A 5,128-nucleotide genomic window follows, 5' to 3' on the forward strand; every position below is an offset into this window, starting at 1 on the left:
GCATTTAGAGGTACCTAGCCAGTGAGAGTGGAACCTGAGAAGGAACAAGGGGGAGGGAAGGAAGCCTACCAAAAGTCTATAAAACAAAGCTCCTAGCCTACAGTCCTGGCCATTTACTTTTGAATGCCCCCTCTCTGTAAAGACAGCTTTCATACTTTTCTTTCTTACTGATCTTCTCCTCTAATAAACTTTGGCCTGTGGCTCATTTTATTTTGTGTTCACCTCTGCATTCTTCAAAGCATGGAGACAAGAAACCTTGGATATGGCGGTAAAAAAATCCCGCAACAATAGGACCCTGAAAACCGTTCTATAAGCTCTTTATACAAACTAGCATACTTAGTCTGAGTAGCAAAATAATAGAATTGTAGGCAGAAAGAGTTAGGGGTCCCCAGAAAAAGAAAAATGAGACAAAGCTTTCCTGCCACAAGAGAAGTCAGTTTTAGGCCCCCAGCTATTTTCTTTGATCTATGCCCTACTTCCTTGATGTATGCATATCCTACGGAACTTTCCAAAAGGTATCAGAATTACAAAGAAATGCAAAAACCTTAGCGGTCAAGGGTTTTAAGGGAACAAAGGGAATGCAAAAACTAACAGTCTCTGAGGCCAGGAAATAGCTTAACCACATTGGAGACAATAAATCAGTGGTAAAACTCCCTGTGCTATATCAAAAGTAAGCAAGGCCTTGCTTTCCTTACCCGAGTAGTGAGCCCAAGATCCCAACCAGTTTAGGTGAGCTCTGGCTCTCAGATCATGCCCATACTACCTTCCCCTTGTCCAACAGTTACTTCTGTTCCATTATAATGTGAAAGTCTCCACCTGAAAGATGAGTACAACTTCATTAATATACATAGAATACATACTTAGGCGTGTTTCCTCAGTAAGGCTGTGCAACTTTATGCCCACTTTTACATGTAATGACAAAGCTCCTCTTTCTGAATATTCATTCTCACTCTAAATAAAAAGAACCCAGGGGCACCCGGGCATCAGTCATTGAGGGTCTGACTTCTGCTCAGGTCATGATCTTGTGGTTAGTGAATTCGATCCCCGCCTCGGGCTCTATGCTGACAGCTCAGAGTCTGGAGCCTTCATCAGATTCTTTCTCTCTCTCTCTCTCTCTCTCTCTCTCTCTGCCCCTCCTCTGCTTGGCGCTCTCTCTCTCAAAAATAAATAAATGTTAAAAAAAAAAAAAAAAAAAAAAAAAAACCTTTAAAAAAAGAAAAACACTCATCCCTGCTCAGGGAGTCATGGCTTTGGAAGTTATTCTCTGTCATCTCCTTACTTGCTACAAATAAAGTTTCTTTATGACAATGCTCGAGTAATTTACCTGTAACTTACCAAGGAGCAGACTCACGATTTTTCCATTACAAAATCACTAGTTGGGAGCTGGCTATGAATGTCTCCCAACGGGCATTCTCTATGGAGAGAATCCATTGTTACAGAAGTTTGCCAAATCCACAAGCAGAATCATCACCCCATATTGACTCACAATGAAAAGCTACCAACAGGAGAAAAAAAAATTCTAACTCAAAATCATTGTTTAATTGTAGTAATTTATAAAAACACTAGAAAAATACTTGAAGTAAAAAAATATTTATAGTAATTACTGTATTTGTAAGACAGCAAATATTGCCACCCCAAGATATGCCTCTTGGCATGGTGATTATTTCAAGCTGACTTTTTAAGGAAATACAAACACAGGAGAAGCTCTGAAATGCAAGTAGAAGTTACCCTTTTGTAAGAAATATTTACATTTGGGAAATCTCCATTTGTAAGAGTGTTGGGGAGGAAAATTTCTTCTCTACCCTTAGAAGTGTTTCTAGCTGGTCTAAGAATCAAATTAACACGGGACACATTAACAGGAGAAAGTCAAACAAAAGTTCAATAACATGCATACCTCCTGCATGGTGGAGAGGGAGACCCAGAAAAACTGAGTAATTCCCCAAATGGCCAAAGACAATCACCTTAAATATCATCCTCAGCCAAAGACAAAAGCAGATATTGGGTGTGGGGAGTCAGTTATGGGAGGTGTTGAGGAAAAGCACAGTAAACAAAGGTAAGGTTGTTATGCAGACTTAAGTAGTTGTCTTTTCCATTGTTAAGTCTTTCTAGAGAGTTAGAATTATTCCCCCTTCTTCCTTGTACAGCGAAGCAGACAGCCTTACAAATGGAGATTTCCCTTATGTATGTAAATTTATCTTTACAAAAGGGTAACTTTTACTTGGATTTCAGAGCTTCACCTACATTTGAAGTTTCTTAAAAATAACCAGCCTAAAATAACCAATATACCAAACGGGGATATCTGGGGGTGGCAAAATTCGCTCCCCTACATATTTATTAATTAACACACATATTAATTAATATGCCATTCTAAAGTAACATGTTTCCTGGGAATTTCTCTTAAAAGGTCACTTTTTGGGGCGCCTGGGTGGCTCAGTCGGTTGAGCGTCGACTTCGGCTCAGGTCACGATCTCGCGGTCCGTGGGTTCGAGCCCCGTGTCGGGCTCTGTGCTGATGGCTCAGAGCCTGGAGCCTGCTTCCGATTCTGTGTCTCCCTCTCTCTGACCCTCCCCTGTTCATGCTCTGTCTCTCCCTGTCTCAAAAATAAATAAGCGTTAAAAAAAAATTAAAAAAAAAAAAGTCACTTTTTTTTAAAGTAGGTCATTACTACTTCCAGAATGTTCACTGAAAGAAATTTAAAGTTAAAAGCAAAATTAGAGAAAGAACGACTCCTCTCCTCAAAAATGTGAAAACTTTCATAAGTGGATATAGAGTTAGTCAGCTAAATTACTAATAAGTACCACCCAACAATTACAAACTTGAGATCAACATTGGTTATCACTAAAATTTTAACATGTTGGCTACTTTCTTGAAATAAACTCAGTTGTCATTTTTATTATTTTTAAAAATTTTATTTGAGAGAGAGACCAAATGGGGGAGGGGCTGAGGGAGAGGAGGAGAGAGAATCCTTAGCTGGCTCTGTGCTCAGTGGGGAGCCCAGTGCAGGGCCTGACCCCAGGACCCTGTGATCATGACCTGAACTAAAACTGAGAGTTCAGACACTCAACTGACTGAACCACCCAAGCACCCCATCAGTTGTCATTTGAATAGACTAACCTCACACTCAACAGATCCAATGTATCTAAATGTCTCTTTCACTGGAGCGAGCCTCTGATTTCAGTGCAAATTGCAATATATTTTAAAGAACCCTTAACTGGAAATTTTTAGCTATATTCAAAATTAGGTGGTTGTGGTAAATCACTTAACTCCTTTAAGCCCCGACATTTTTATCCCTAATACAATGAGTTTGGGTGATACAAAATAATAATAAATGTATTAGACTTATTATATGTCTCTATGCCCCCAGTATCCTTGATGTTTAATCCTTACAACTGTGTGAAGGAGGTGTGAAGTTTGCATTAATCAGGATATGCTAGGTTGTGTTTAGTATCAGGAGAGAAGGAAAGGAGGAGGGAAGGAAGGAAGGAAGGAAGGAAGAGAGGAAGGGAGGAAGGGAGGGAGGGAGGGAGGAGGAAAGGGGGAGGGAAGGAGGGAGGCAGGAGAGGTAAGGGGAGGAGAGGGGAGGGAAGAAGGAGAAAAAAGAGGAGAAAGGGAGAATAGGAGAGAGGACTACAATCTTGTAACCAAACCAGAGTCTGTGTGCCCATGCACACTGAGTTTGGCAATGAAGAAATATAGGCTATTTATTCATGTGGTGCCATCCAGGAGAACAGGAAGCTAATGCTCAAAATCTCAAACTGCCTGGCGACTTACAAGTGAGGGTTTTTAAAGGCAAAAATTAGGGTCTGGGTGGAGTGGCATTCAGTGACTGGGGGAGAATGAGATCATGTTCTTGAGATGTTATCTTCTGTTCTTTGACTCCAGTGTGTCTGGTCTTAAGGACACCTGTTCCACTTCAGGGACTGCAACTCTACAAAACAACTCTCTTCAATGTCAGTGAATTAATAAAACAGCATATTCGGGCAATACATCCTGTGACTCCTATCCATAGTAATTTGTTAGATTTATTTATTTTTATTTTTTTCAATGTTTATTTATTTTTGAGAGAGAGAGAGAGAGAGAAAGAGAGAGAGAATGCACATAGGCACACAGGTGGGAGGAGGAGAGAGGTCAGAGAGAATCCCAAGCAGGCTTTGTGCTGTCAGCACAGACAGGGGTTTGATCTCATGAACCATGAGATCATGACCTAAGATGAAATCAAGAGTCCGACACTTAACCGAGCCACCCAAGCACTCCAGTAATTTATTACATTTAAATGATTGTGTAAGTATTCTCTTTTTTCACTACAATTATCCTATATAACACATATCTAAAATCCCACCATACTGGTCAATAGTGGTCTACAGGCAGTTTAACAAATCCAACCTACATTCCATTTTCCCCTAGTATTGTTCCCAGATGTCTTCAATCTCAGTGTCTTATAACATTTATTTCATGCTCATGTGAAATCACATTCAGGTTAGGCCACTCTCTTTCATCCCTGTAGCAAGCCCCCATGGAACATGCGGTCTCCAAGTGACTGCAGTAAGGGAAATGTATGAGCTGGAGATTTGGGTAGGATGTTTGTAGGAGTCAGACTGAAAGTGAATGGTCAGTCGTGTGACCCCTGAAATCTAACTGCAAGGGAGGCTGGGAAATGATAATTCCTAAAGGTGCAAATGGTGAACATGTTTCGTGGTCGCTGCCACAGTTATTACCCTCAATCTATAGATAAGAAAACTGGGCTTGGATGGACAAGTAGCTTGCCTCGGGTCACACAGCTCATAAGTATGACAGAATTCAAAGGATCATCAGGATCCAAAGCTTACGTTACTGACATTAAACCATCCAAACCTCTACTAAAACTGAGCAGCCAACTAATGTCAATCTTCTGTGACCATCTCAGGTGACCTCAAGGAGGAATCAAAACCAGGAGGAACCAGAAAACCGGTTAACCAGAGGCTTGCAAGTGTAGGGTCAGAGGGCAGGTCGCCCCCAAGTGGCCCATTCTGGCGTGAAGATTATTTTGAGCTGAAGACGATCGAGAACCTGCAGGCTTCATTAAGAGAAATGTTTGCCTGTCCTTTAATTACACAGAAGAATCTAAATTAAAGGTCTTCCCCAGAATAAT

The sequence above is a fragment of the Panthera tigris genome, chromosome B2, assembly GCF_018350195.1.
Source record: "Panthera tigris isolate Pti1 chromosome B2, P.tigris_Pti1_mat1.1, whole genome shotgun sequence".
Classification (NCBI taxonomy): Eukaryota; Metazoa; Chordata; class Mammalia; order Carnivora; family Felidae; genus Panthera; species Panthera tigris.